The 15,384-nt window shown below is 46.9% G+C and overlaps 1 protein-coding gene across 25 annotated transcripts in view; it reads left to right on the top strand.

Moving 5' to 3' along the window:
- nfixb (nuclear factor I/Xb) overlaps positions 1-15,384 on the top strand; it is a 293,764-nt gene that overhangs the window by 256,618 nt on the left and 21,762 nt on the right. The gene's annotated exons all lie outside the window — the stretch shown is intronic.

The raw sequence follows: 15,384 nt of genomic DNA, 5'->3' as shown, positions 1-15,384 counted from the left end.
AAAGTCTAAAAGAGTACTGAAACCCTACAGGACACATCATGTAATAATAAAATACATAATTGGGTTCATATATGAGTGTTTCATGTCTCTGAGCAGCTCTAGAGTCAGATGTTTATGCCGCAGTTGAAGGGTGTCAGAAATAACACCAAATGAAATGTTTGACTTAGTTTATTTTATTTGAACCCAGTGGTTCGTTTCTGAAATGTTGGAGAATGAATCAAGTTCTGTTTGATGCAGAAAATAATAAAACATAAAACAAATTCTACACTTCCAATAATATTTAAGATGTGTGTTTTATTCTTTCTGATAATAACACCAGCAGAAGGCTGTGGGCTGGATTAGGATTAAATTACCCAGCTGATGGATCTCCTTCACCAACCAGCTAACTACAAGCCTTTCCACTAACCTGTCCTGTGGGACCCTCACCATGTGACCCTCATGTCCATGCTGTCTCTGGAGGAGCAGATAGGAGACAAGACCTCCTGTAACTTAAGATGAACCAAAGCTTCCTCCCAGTTTCTCTTTAAGCTGAATTTAACATCAGTTTATCATCATGAAACAAAAGAATAAAATGGAACAAGAACTTCTATCGTCTATTTCTCTCTCCTTTTAATTTCTCCGTGTCCCTAAATAAAAGAGACGGATGATTTTGCTGCAGCCGCCGTCACGGACCCACTCACGCCCCTCCACCGCGCCTCCGCACAGCCTAAAATCTCCGCAACGCGCACCTAGGAAAATTTCTAACCACGCGGACGGACGGACGCGGAAAAACATGGCGGACCTGCAAGAACTAGTACGGCAGAGGTTGGTAAATACAGACATGTGTATGATTCAGCTCTCAGAGATCACCGTGATCAACATGTTGTTAATAATTCTTGGAGAGAAATAGCTCGCACTGTCGGAAAAGACGAGGACGCTGTTAAAAATGCTGGAATGCCGTGTTGTAAACAGTCATTTCTACTTCTACTATGGTGTAGTGTTGGATGCATGTCGTAGAGCTCCATGCTGCCCCCTACAGTTTGGGAGAATATTGGCTCACCGCAGAGACGAGCCGCATGAACCATAAACGCTGCGAGTTGTGAAGCGTGTTCCATCCGCGAGCCGCATCACTGCGCGGAAAGCAAACGCGTCAAGCATAAACCAAGCTTTACTGCTGGTGGTGGTCAGAGGGACTGGTAGCTTCTGTTAGTATGTCCCAGGGCAGCTGTAGCTACAATGTAGCTCATCGCCACCAGCATGAGGGATTGATGTGTAAAGGGCTTTGGAGTCCTCTGACTGAGCGTTGGATTATATAAATGTGCATTATTGTTATTATTATTATTATTATATTAAGTGGAGGAGTTTAAGCATCTCAGGGTCTTGTTCACGAATGAGGGTAGGAGGGATCGAGAGATCGACAAGCGGATTGGTTCAGCATCTGCAGTGATGCGGACGCTGAACCAGAAAGCCAGGCTCTCGACTTACCGGTCGATCTACGTCCCGATCCTCACCTACGGTCATGAGAAGAAGAAGAAGAAGAAAATATCATTTCTATAGCGCCTCTCAAGATAAAAATCACGAGGCGCTTCACAAAAACAAAAACAAAAAATAAAAAAATAAAAATATAAAAAAGAATTTAGAAAATGTTTAAAAATATATTTAAAATGAGCAAAAATAGGCAATTGGGATTTAAAAGAAAAAATGTTAAGAAAGAGAGAGAGTGAACAGGAAAGAGGGAAACCAGTGGATCCTGAGGAAGGTGGAATAGGTGGGGAGAGCAGAATAAAGAGAGAGAGGTGAAGAAGGTCATACAAAAGCCAGCTTGAACAAGTGAGTCTTCAGCTGCTTTTTAAAGGAGACCACTGAGTCCACTGATCTCAGGCTCAGGGGGAGAGAGGTCCAGAGTCTGGGGGCCACAGCAGCAGATGATCTGTCACCTTTGACCTTTAGCCTGGTGCTGCACAACCAGTAGGCTTTGGTCACTGGACCTTAGGGACCTGCTGGGGGTGTAGGGACTAAGAAGATCACCAATGTAAGATGGTGCTTGTCCATGTAAGGCCCTATAGACCAGAACCAGGATCTTGAAATGAACCCTGAAGTTGACTGGCAGCCAGTGAAGCTGGAGGAGAAGCGGGGTGATGTGGGTGTGTTTGGAGGACTTGGTCAGAAGCCGAGCACAGGCGTTCTGAACCACCTGTAGACGGTTCAGGGAGGTTCTGCTCAGACACGTGAAAAGAGAGTTACAGTAGTCTAAGCGTGAGGAGATGAAGGTGCGGAGAGCTGCTGACTGTATCGAGCCCTCATTAGAAGCCTGTGAAAATTTGTTGCTTTTCTTTATTGAGAAGGTCTCCTTAACAAGGGCTCAAATCTGTCCTTGTGCTCATGACCCCTCAGTCGTTGTTTCCTGCTCTGCTGTCTTTGGCAGGTTTGAGCCTGTGACTCTGTCATGTCTACAGGAGACTGTTGGTCATCTTAAGCCTGCTGGGTCTCCAAATGATGCTGTTCCTCCTCGGCTTTTAAAAGAGGTGTTACCTACAGTTGGTCCTTTGGTTCTTGAGCTGGTAAACCATAGTCTGATGTCAGGCGTTGTCCCTAAAGATTTTAAACATGCAGTAGTCACACCTCTGATTTAAAAACCTGCTCTTGATCCGCAGGATCTTGCGAATTACAGGCCTATCTCCAAACTACCGTTTCTTTCTAAAATTCTTGAAAAGGTAGTTTATAGCCAAATATTGGCCTTCCTGGAAAAGCAAAACGAATTAGAGGTTTTCCAATCTGGTTTTAAACCCTTTCACAGCACTGAATCAGCCCTTTTAAAAGTTTTTAATGACATATTCTAAGCTACTGATGCTGGGGACTGTGTTGTTCTTGTGCTTTTAGATTTGACAGCTGCTTTTGAAACTGTGGATCATGCCATTTTATTCTCTCGTTTAGAGCACTGGGTGGGCATTAGCGGCACAGCTCTGGAGTGGTTCAGGTCCTATTTGGCGGGGCGAACATTTTTTGTCAGTCTCGGTGACTATGTGTCGTCCTCCGCTCCGCTCTTGTGTGGTGTCCCGCAGGGCTCAGTTCTAGGCCCTCTCCTCTTCTCTTTGTATCTTCTTCCTCTCGGTTCTATATTGAGAAAGCACGGCATTGCCTTCCACTTGTATGCTGACGACTGTCAGATCTATGTCCCTCTAAAGAAAAAAGGAAGAAACCTCATACAGCATTACTTCAGTGTCTTGACGACATAAAGGCTTGGATGTCTGAGAACTTTTTAAAATTCAATGATAAAAAGACTGAGGTGATGATTTTTGGTAGTCCTACTGAGACCTCCAATGTGTTTGTAGATTCCTTGGCCCAGTTTGTTAAACCAACTGTCACCAACCTGGGGGTCAAAGTGGACTGTGATCTGAAGTTTGAACATTAGATTAGGGCGGTGTTAAATCTAGCTTCTTTCACCTCAGGCAGCTGGCAAAAATAAAGCCAGTTCTTTCACGGCAGCACTTTGAGACAGTGATCCACGCCTTTGTAACCACTCGGCTGGATTACTGTAACACACTCTACATTGAGGCCAGTGCATCATGTATCAGTCACCTACAGAGGGTGCAAAATGCCGCAGCTCGTCTTTTAACTGGCACTCGAAAGTTTGAGCACATTTCCCCTGTTGTAGCTTCACTTCACTGGCTGCCCATTTCTTTTAGGATTCATTTTTAAATCCTTTTGTTTGCTTTTAAAGCCGAGTGTGAAGCAGCTGGTATGAGGATCAGCTCCTCTAAATCTGAGACCATGGTCTTGAGTCGGAAAAGGGTAGAATGCCTTCTCCGGGTCATGGCCTCGCCCCCTCTTATCTCTCTGACCTAATACAGCCTTACACTCCCTCCCACTCTCTCAGGTCTGCTGATCAGCTGCTCCTGATTGTACCCAGGACTGAGCATAAACTTAGAGGAGATCGCGCTTTTGCTGTTGCAGCCCCAAAACTGTGGAACAAACTTCCATTAGAGATAAGACAGGCCAGTTCCTTATCTGTTTTTAAGGCACTCCTGAAAACCCACCTCTTTACCCTGGCTTTTGATACCTTGTGAGATGTTGGTTTCTATTTTTTATTTTATTTTAGCTGTTTTAGGTGATTCAATGCGGTTTTATCAGGTTTTATCAAGTTTTTATTTTTTAATATAGGGCTATTTTAATTTTATGTATCATGTGTTTTATTTATTTATTTATCTTTGCTGTTTTCTGTTTAGTCAATTGTTTTAATGTATTTTCTGTACAGCACTTTGTTCCTGTGCTGGGTCTTTTAAAGTGCTTAGAAATAAAACTGGATTGGATTGGAGAACTGTCTCAAGTTCAGAGCGGGACAGAATGGGACTCAGCTTAGCAACGTTCCTGGGATGGAAGAAGGAGGAGCGAACAAGAGAACTGACATGAGAATCCAGGGTGAGAGCTGGCTCAAAGGTCACGCCAAGATTCCTGACGGAAGGTTTGGTGTGAGAAGCAAGCTGACCAAGAGAGTCTCTGACTTTGTGAACCAGCTTGTCTGGGGCACAGATGAGGATCTCAGTCTTATCTTCATTCAGCTGAAGAAAGCTCCCACCATCCAGGTTTTGATAGAGTCTAAGCAGGTGTGTAACAGCTGCAGCGTAGACATCTCATGGGGCTTAAAGGAGATGTACAGTTGGATGTCATCTGCATAAAGATGGTAGGAGATTCCTTTGAAGGAGCTCAGGATGTGCTGAAGAGGAAGCAAATAGAGGAGGAAGAGCAGAGGTCCCAGCACAGAACCTTGTGGGACACCATGGGTAAGGGAGGTGGTGGAGGACCTAAACTTGGAGACGGCCACAGAAAAGGAGCGCTCAGAGAGATAAGAGGAGAACCACTCTAGAGCAGATCCTGATAGGTCTACCCAGTCTCTCAGCCTCTCCAGTAGCAGGTGATGGTCAACAGTGTCAAAGGCTGCAGTCAGGTCCAGCAGGACCAGAGCAAAACAGTCCCCTGCATCACTGTGGGTCAGAAGGTCATTAGAGACCCTAAGAAGAGCTGTTTCAGTAGAATGAGCTCTACAAAAACCTGACTGCAAGCTATCATAGATGTTATGTTCATCAAGAGCAGCTGTGAGTTGTTTAGCCACAACCTTTTCCAAGATCTTGGAGATGAACGGAAGTTTAGAGATGGGTCTGAAGCTGCTATGGAGAGAGGGGTCAAGACTCGGTTTTTTAAGAAGCGGGTGGATTACAGCGTTCTTAAAGTAAGCAGGGACCTGACCAGAGACCAGAGAAGCATTAATTATAGAGAGCACGCTGGGACCGATGGACTGAAAAGCACTTTTAAACAAAGATGAGGGTAAGATGTGGAGGGGGCATGCAGAGGTCTTCATAGAGTTAACTAGTTTGGTTAACTCAGGCAAAGAAACAGGAGCAAAGCTATCTAGGATGATGGGCCTGGTTGGAGTCGGGAGAGGCGGCGATAAGGCTGAAGGAGAGATGCTAGATCTAACCTTATTGACTTTGTCCACAAAGAAAGACAGAAAGTTCTCACAGTCTGCAACAGAGTGGATGGAGGCTGTAGGAGAGGCAGGAGAGACGATGCTGCTGATGGTGTTAAACAGCACCTTGGGGTTCCCTTTGCTCTGGGACACCAGGTTGGAGAAATAGGAAACCCTCGCGTCTCTGACTGCAGAGTTAAAGGATGTCAGAAGATCCTTTAGGTGCAGCAGATGGACGTGGAGATGGGTTTTCTTCCACAAATGCTCAATTTTTCTGCATTGGCGCTTCAGGCTGCGAAGGCTGTCATTAAACCAGGAAGTAGGGTTCACTGCGGGAACTGATCTGGTTCTGACAGGACAGATGTTGTCCAGAATGGAGAGGCAGTGCTCATTAAACTGAGAAGTTAAGGAATCTGGGTCATTATCAGAAGAACAGGGTGGATCAAAAGCAGCAGAAAAATTGCTAGCTGTGCTCTCATTAAGAAAACGAGAACTAACCATACGGCGAGCAGGAGGTGGGGACGCAGAAACTGACAAGAAAATGCAATGGTGATCTGAAATATAAACGTCCTCAGGACAAACACTGTCAGCATTTAGACTCAGGGTAAAAACAAGGTCTAGAGTGTGCCCCCTGGTGTGTGTGGGGCCAGAAACATGCTGGGTAAAGCCGAAGGAGTCCATAAGGCTGGAGAAATTCATGGCAAAGTGATCAGAGGGCTCATCAATGTGGATGTTAAAGTCACCAACAATCACCAGTCTGGACAGCTTCACAGTGGAGGATAGAAAGTCTCTAAACTCCTGAAGGAAAGAACCGTTTGGACCAGGTGGACGATAGACCACAGCACAGTAGAACGGGTCCTTACACCCAACTTTAATCAGCTGCAGTTCAAAGGAAGCAAAGTGACCAGAGGTTGTAGAGCAACATGGAAGATGGTCTCTGAAAACAACAGCTAGGCCTCCACCACGACCAGAACCCCAGGGCTGGCTAAGAAAAGAATAACCACTCAGGCAGAGTTCAATCAGAGCAGAATAATCAGATGTTTGCTGCCAAACTTCAGTCAGAAACAGAAAATCCAGGTTTTTAGAGAGAATTAGATCATTGAGCAGGAAGGACTTATTGTTAACAGAGCGGGTGTTTAATAGAGCCATGCTGAGTGAGGTGGAGGAATCAGAAACTACAGAAACAGCTGGAGTTAGTGGACGTAAATTAGCAGGGTTAGATCCACGGTGTTTATAAAAACCACTTATGGAGGGAACAGGAGGAGAAACCACTGAGGAATGAGGATAAACCGACCTTAAAAAACTTGGACGGATGAACCGCGTCCCAATGCGGCCTGGCGGGAATGCTTAAGTGGCGCTCAGGTCACCAAACAAAGGACAAGAAGCTAGAAGATTGCGCCGATGTTTACCAGATAAACCACGCTTTAAGAGAAGTCTTATTCTCACCTGGATTCCTGCTCGTTTACCTCTTTTCCTCCGACGTTTTCCCGGGACCGGACAAACATCGCTAGATGTGCGCAGCTCTGGATCATTGTTTGATTCCGGGCCAGTGCGCCGCTCAGGTAAACAAACAGGATGGTAAATCCACGGTGCATCTTGGGCGATCGTGAACGAACAGAAGGACAAAAGAGCCTGGCGATCATAGGAGATGGTAGCAGGGACACTACTGAAGAGGATCGCAGACAGGAGCAAGGTGGAAAAGAGGAGGTTAGTGGAGAAAAGTTTGAAAAAGTGGCCGGTGACCGCGGCTAAGCCAAGCACAGGTGCCATCGCGTTGCCGACCGGAAGCTTTGGGTAATGACCGAAAGACCGAGATCGCTGATACAAGCGGACAAAATGAGTTTCCTCTGTACGGTGGCCGGACTCAGCCTTAGAGATAGGGTGAGGAGCTCGGACATTCGGGAGGGTCTCAGAGTACAACCGCTGCTCCTCCGGATCAAAAGGAGCCAGTTGAGGTGGTTTGGGCATCTGGTCAGGATGCCTCCTGGACGCCTCCCTGAGGAGGTGTTTCAGGCATGTCCTGCCGGCAGGAGGGCCCCGGGTCGACCCAGGACACATTGGAGAGGTTACATCTCCAATCTGGTCCGGGAATGCCTTGGGGTCCTGCCGGAGGAACTGGTGGAGAAGGCCAGGGAGAGGACGGTCTGGAGCTCCCTAGTTGGGATGCTGCCCCCGCCACCCGGACCCGGATAAGCGGTGGAAGACGATGACGATTATTATTATTATTATTATTATTGCTTGATTATCGACTTTGTTGTCGTCTCATCTGACCCGCGGCCGCATATCTCAGACACTCAGGTGAAGAGAGTAGCTGTCAACTGACCACCAGCTGGTGCTCTACCAACACTATCTATAGTGGGGATGGTGGGCTGCTGACCTCTACTCAGGACGTTGTGGATCGGTGGGCAGATTACTTCGAAGACCTCCTCAATCCCACCGACATGTCTTCCAATGAGGAAGCAGAGTCTGGGGACTTTGAGTTGGGCTCTCAAATCTCTGGTGGTGAGGTCACTGAGGTGGTTAAAAAGCTCCTCTGTAGCAAGGCTCCAAGGGGGGATGAGATCCACCCGGAGTTCTTTAAGGCTCTGGATGTTGTGGGGCTGTGTTGGCTGACGCGGCTCTGCAATATCGCATGGACATCGGGGGCAGTTCCACTGGACTGGCAGACCGGGGTAGTGGTGCCCTTATTTAAAAAGGGGGACCGCAGGGTGTGTTCCAACTACAGGGGGATCACACTCCTGAGCCTTCCTGGTAAGGTCTATTCAGGGTTCTGGAGAGGAGGGTCCGTCGGATTGTTGAACCTCAGATTCAGGAGGAGCTATGTGGTTTTCGTCCTGGCCGTGGAACACTGGACCAGCTCTATACCCTTAGGGGGGTCCTGGAGGGTGCGTGGGAATTTGCCCAACCAGTCTACATGTTTTGTGGAATTGGAGAAGGCGTTTGACCGCGTCCCTCAGGGGACCCTATAGGGGGTACTCTGGGAGTATGGGGTGCCAGGCCCTCTGATACGGGCTGTTAGGTCCCTCTATGACCGGTGTCAGATCTTGGTCCGCATCACCCTTTGTAACCCTAACCCTAATCCCGTTCATAACCTTTATGGACAGGATTTCTAGGTGCAGCCAAGGTGTGGAGGGCATCCGTTTTGGTGGCCTGAGGATCAGGTCTCTGCATTTTGCAGATGATGTGGTCCTGTTGGCTTCATCAGAACGTGATCTTCAGCTTTCGCTGGAGCGGTTCGCAGCCGAGTCTGAAGCAGCTGGGATGAGGATCAGCTCCTCTAAATCTGAGACCATGGTCTTGAGTCGGAAAAGGGTAGAATGCCTTCTCCGGGTCAGGGATGAGGTCCTGCCCCAAGTGGAGGAGTTTAAGTATCTCGGGGTCTTGTTCACGAGTGAGGGAAAGCTGGAGCGTGAGATCGATAGGCGGATTGGTGCTGCATCTGCAGTGATGCGGGCGTTGTACCCGTCTGTCGTGGTGAAGAGAGAGCTGAGTCAGAAGGCGAAGCTCTCGATTTACCGGTGGATCTACGTTCCTACCCTCACCTATGGTCATGAGCTTTGGGTAGTGACCGAAAGAACGAGATCGCGGACACAAGCGGCCAAAATGAGTTTTCTTCGCAGAGTGGCTGGGCTCTCCCTTAGAGATAGGGTGATAAGCTCGGTCATTCGGGAGGGGCTCGGCGTAGATCTGCTGCTCCTCCACATCGAGAGGAGCCAGTTGAGGTGGCTCGGGCATCTGGTCAGGATGCCTCCTGGACGCCTCCCTGGTGAGGTTTTCCTGGCACATCCAACCGGGAGGAGACCTAAAGGTAGACCTAGGACACGGTGGAGGGACTATGTCTCTCACCTGGCCAGGGAACACCTTGGGATTCCCCCGGAGGAGCTGGCCCAAGTGGCTGGGGAGAGGGAAGTCCGGGCCTCTCGTCTTAGGCTACTGCCCCCGCGACCCGACTCCGGATAAGCGGATGACAATGGATGGATGGATGGATTTTTATTATTATTATGAAGTCCTCCTTCGCCAGCATAATATGAAATTTCATTTTTTTTTTGCTGATGACTGCCAGATCTATCTCCCTCTTCGACGTGGGGAGGATAGATCTGTTTCTCCTTTACTGGATTGTATGAAGGACATAAAATGTTGGATGGATTCTAATTTTTTACACCTAAATGAGAACAAAACGGAAGTCATAATACTTAGTCCTGGCAGAAGAAATGGCTCTGGTGCTGATATTGACCTTGGCCCATTAACCCCCTATGAAAAGAAAATGGTCAGTAATTTTGGGATTAAAATCGACTCATCCCTTAATCTTGACACTCATGTAAATACAGTGGTGAGGTCCTGTTTCTTTAACCTGAAACAACTATCCAGGATCAGGCCTCTGCTGTCCAGAGCTCATCTGGAGTCTGTGTTGCATGCTTTTGTCCTGTCCCGGCTGGACTACTGCAACGCTCTGTGTGCTGGTCTGGCCCAGTGCACGGTTGCACGACTCCAGTTTGTGCAGAACTCTGTGGCTAGGTTCCTGACAGGTACTAGGCGTCGAGAGCACATTACCCCAGTGCTGACTGCTCTGCACTGGCTCCCGGTGCAATATCGAGCTAAGTTTAAAATCTTAACTCTCGTTTATAAGGCCCTCCAGGGCAGTGCCCCATCGTACATTACTGCACTTTTGCAGAGGTCTGCTCCATCTCGGTCTCTTCGCTCAGCCGAGCAGGAACTTCTGGTGGTCCCCCGGTCGAAATATCGATCGAGGGGTTGCCGTGCTTTTTCTGTTTTGGCTCCAACTCTGTGGAACGAATTGCCACTGAGCATTAGGCAGGCACCATCCCTTCAATTCTTTAAGTCTCGTTTAAAGACTCATTTTTATTTGATTGCGTTTTAGCGCTAGGGTTCTTTGAATTGCCCTGACATTACGATTTTAATTCTTCTTCTTTTTAACCCAGATGCTTGATTTTATTTTGTCCACCATTTGTTTTTGATCGATTAGTCTTATTCCGTCATCTCTCTTTATTTGTAATATTGTTTGCTTGATATTTTATGGTTTTATGTTTTTATCTTGCTTTTATGCCCAGGTAATGGGAATCTTTTTCTTATGATGATGCTGTTCAGCACCTTGGGCTTCCGATAACGTTGTGGAAGGTGCTCTACAAATAAAATTTGATTGATTGATTGATTGATTTTTATTATCAATATTACTATCATTGTTATTACTGTTGCTATTATTATTATTATTATTATTATTAATATAGTAATTTTCCAACACAAAACTCCTGAATAATAAATAACTGAGCCTAGTTTCCTTCCGTAGATGTTTTACTGATAAAATGTAATCACCGTCATCAGACACTAAACTTAAAAACACATAATTGTGATCACTTGTTAGACCTCTTCACAGTTGCACTGACACAAACATCACCTATATGTGCAACAAAGTCACTAACTACGACTGTTACAGAGACAGGAACAGCCGCCCTGTCAAGTACATCGGTTTTCTACCAAATGCAGTAAAGTAGTTTTATACTTGCTCAGAGCTGGTTAGTACACAGAAACAGGTAAGTCTGGTCAGAACAGCAGTACTGTAGCATGTGGATGATATAAATCAGATCATTGCACATTAAAATGTATGTAACATTCTGCTACGCTGACCTGGTGTTCATCACAAAGAGAAATGGAATAGCTCAGAGCTGCATCGCGTCAGTAAATGTGATTAATACATAATTTAGTCTTAACACCAGTTGTTTCAAAGTTTTAGTTTACATAATTATGTTCAATTTGTAGCATCTGAAGTCATGAAGCAGCTGTTGTTCTTCTCCGTGTGAAATATTCTAAATCACCTTTACAGCACATGAAACTTGTTTTTACAACTACCAAACAGTTGTTTCAATCCGTGATTGCTTAGAGGGGTGGATTCCCGGATGAGCCCCCATTTGTTTCATCTTGCGGACATTAGCATGCGCTGTTGGATCAGGCTGCAATGCATTATGGTCCATTTCACTAGCAGGTTCTCTGACAGGTTTCTGGGGCACCAAACAGGAAGTAAATAAGTACTCATTACGACAGATTTGTGAAATGGCGAACTTTCTAGTGAACGAGTGAATAATTCAAACCAGTTTAGCCAGATGCTTTGGGAGAGTTGTCGTGTTTCTTATGGGATGTTACAATCAAGTCTGTCAGTGAGTGTCGAGTGTGTTTTCATCAATGCTTCATTCAGAGACCCCCCCCGACAAACCCAGCTAAAACACTCAGGTGTGTCATCCGTTCACGCGGCGCCTTCTGTCTCCCAGACGCTTGATCGCTGACACGCGTGTTTACAAATGTCATGCACACACACACACACACACCAGAAAACTAAGTGTGAGCTCTCTCTCTGATCTACATCCTCACACACATAAGCACACTTCCCAGTCTGGAGAGGAGCAGCGTTCCGGTCCAGATGGCACCTCCATGTGTCTACAGCAAAGGGAGCTACTGGGTTACAGCCGACATCTGTTCTGTTGGTGGTGGTGAGGGATGGAGGGTGGGGGGGCTCTGGAGATGATTCTTTTACCTGAATAAGAGCTCTGAGGCACAGCAGGTAATCATGTTTCATCATGATGTCTCCGCTCTGCTCCGGTTCTCCTCTGAGGGAGGAAACAGGCTCGGCGGTCCCGTTCTGTTCCTGATGCTGAGAGAGGAGAACTGTGTCTGGATGCTCAGGTGTTCCTCATGATGTGTACCATCAGAGCTCAGCCACGCTCACCTGAAAGAGGAATATAATCTGTGTGTGTGTGTGTGCGTGCGTGCGTGTGTGTGCGTGTGTGTGTGTGTGTGTGTGTGTGTGTGCGTGCGTGTGTGTGTGTGTGTGTGTGTGTGTGTGTGTGCGTGCGTGTGTGTGTGTGTGTGTGTGTGTGCGTGTGTGTGTGTGTGTGTGCGTGCGTGTGTGTGTGTGCGTGTGTGCGTGTGTGTGTGTGTGAGTGTGTGTGTGCGTGCGTGTGTGTGTGTGTGTGTGCGTGTGTGTGTGAGTGTGTGCGTGCGTGCGTGTGTGTGTGTGCGTGTGTGTGTGAGTGTGTGCGTGCGTGCGTGTGTGTGTGTGTGTGTGTGTGTGCGTGTGTGTGTGAGTGTGTGCGTGCGTGCGTGTGTGTGTGTGCGTGTGTGTGTGAGTGTGTGCGTGCGTGCGTGTGTGTGCGTGTGTGTAGCAAGACTACAGGGTCATGGGAGTGCTTGGCTGCCAGGCTGCTGGTGTCGGGTACCAGGAGCAGGACACCGAAATGATGGGGAACACACACACACACTCTACACACACACACTCTACACACACACACTCTACAACACACACACTCTACACACACACACTCTACAACACACACACACACACTCTACACACACACTCTACACACACACACTCTACACACACACACTCTACAACACACACACACAAATACATATACTCACACTAAAACACACACATGCACAAAAACGTTCTCCCTCTCTCTCCCTCCATCTCTCCCTCCTTCCCTCTCTCCCTCCCTCCCTCCCTCTCTCTCCCTCCATCTCTCTCTCCCTCCCTCCCTCCTTCCATCTCTCTCTCCCTCCCTCCCTCCCTCTCTCTCCCTCCTTCCCTCTCTCTCTCCCTCTCTCTCTCCCTCTCTCTCTCCCTCTCTCTCCCTCCATCTCTCTCTCCCTCCCTCCCTCTCTCTCCCTCCCTCCCTCTCTCTCTTTCCTTCCCTCTCTCTCTCCATCTCTCCCTCCATCTCTCTCTCCCTCCTTCCCTCTCTCCCTCTCTCTCCCTCCTTCCCTCTCTCTCTCCCTCCATCTCTCCCCCCCTCTCCATCCCCCCCCCCCCCCCCCCCCCCCCCCCCCCAGGGTAACTTCTGTAGCTTTATCAGACAAAGCTTCCTCCGACATCTGGGCCTGGTTTGCTGCTCCTCGCTGATAAACCACGCCGTGTATTTGACTGGGATTGGGACTAATTAGGGACAATCACAGGGACTGAATCCATGACTCAGCTGTCTCTGTCGGGTCGTGCTGCAGAGGTGCGAGCTGGACTGAAGGAGCCGAGAGTTTCACACACATCTGCATTGTTTCAAATATGAACATGTGAAGTCTCAAACCTCCAGTGGGAAATGAACAAATTCTAACTGATGACATCACTATGACATCATCCAAGTAAGGAAACATCCTGAGTACCTCACGCCAGAGAAGAAAACCCCTAAATAACACGCGTCTGCTCTTCTTTTACTCTTCATGTAAGTCGGTGCTGGTGAAGGTCATCCAGGTCACGGTGATCCAAAGGTCGCCTCCGTTTGAACCCCTTTGGATTAACTTGGTGGTTTTAGAGCTTTTGGCTCTTTAATGTTAGTTTATTTTACTAGATAACCAGATTGTAATCCTGCTTCCTTCAGACGGGCGTGAGGCTTGAACCAGGAGGAGCCTCCAGCCACACCGTAAACACGGGCTTACCGGGTCGCACCTTAAGCACCGGCGGTCCTTCCATCACGCTGATTCGTTTAAACTTTCCTCCAAACCAAAGGAAGTTACACCTGCAGGAAGATCCCAACATGTCATTTATTACTAATGGGATAACAACAGATCCGGTTCGTTACGACACCGCCATGTTGGGCTCACGGACCGAGGTCTGAGCCAGAAGGTCACAGGTTTGAATCCCAGCTAGCAGCACCGCACTAGCCTGTTCCTCGTTGTCCTCCACCAGTAAACACACACACACACACTAAAACACACACACACTAAAACACACACACACTAAAACACACACACACTAAAACACACACACACACTAAAACACACACACACACTAAAACACACACACTAAAACACACACACACTAAAACACACACACACTAAAACACACACACTAAAACACACACACACTAAAACACACACACACTAAAACACACACACACACACTAAAACACACACACACACTAAAACACACACACTAAAACACACACACACTAAAACACACACACACTAAAACACACACACACACTAAAACACACACATACTAAAACACACACACACACACTAGAATACACACACATACTAAAACACACACACACACACAAAAACACACACACACACACACACACACACACTAAAACACACACACACACACTAAAACACACACACACACACACACACACACTAAAACACACACACACTAAAACACACACACTAAAACACACACACTAAAACACACACACTAAAACACACACACACTAAAACACACACACTAAAACACACACACACTAAAACACACACACTAAAACACACACACACTAAAACACACACACACTAAAACACACACATACTAAAACACACACACACACACTAGAATACACACACATACTAAAACACACACACACACACTAGAATACACACACATACTAAAACACACACACACACTAAAACACACACACACACACACACACACACTAAAACACACACACACACTAAAACACACACACACACTAAAACACACACACACACACTAAAACACACACACACTAAAACACACACACACACACTAAAACACACACACACACACACTAAAACACACACACACTAAAACACACACACACACACACACTAGAATACACACACATACTAAAACACACACACACACACTAAAACACACACACACACACTAGAATACACACACATACTAAAACACACACACACTAAAACACACACACACTAAAACACACACACACACACTAGAATACACACACATACTAAAACACACACACACTAAAACACACACACACACACACTAAAACACACACACACACTAAAACACACACACACACACACACACACTAAAACACACACACACACTAAAACACACACACACAGACACATACACACACACACTCGTGCAAACACGCACACACAAACACCTATAACACACTCACATACACACACACTCACATACACACACACTAAAA

Source organism: Nothobranchius furzeri, chromosome 12, assembly GCF_043380555.1.
Source record: "Nothobranchius furzeri strain GRZ-AD chromosome 12, NfurGRZ-RIMD1, whole genome shotgun sequence".
Lineage (NCBI taxonomy): Eukaryota > Metazoa > Chordata > Actinopteri > Cyprinodontiformes > Nothobranchiidae > Nothobranchius > Nothobranchius furzeri.
The sequence above is the reverse complement of the archived record's forward strand: the minus strand, read 5'-3'. Positions and strand labels throughout refer to the sequence as shown.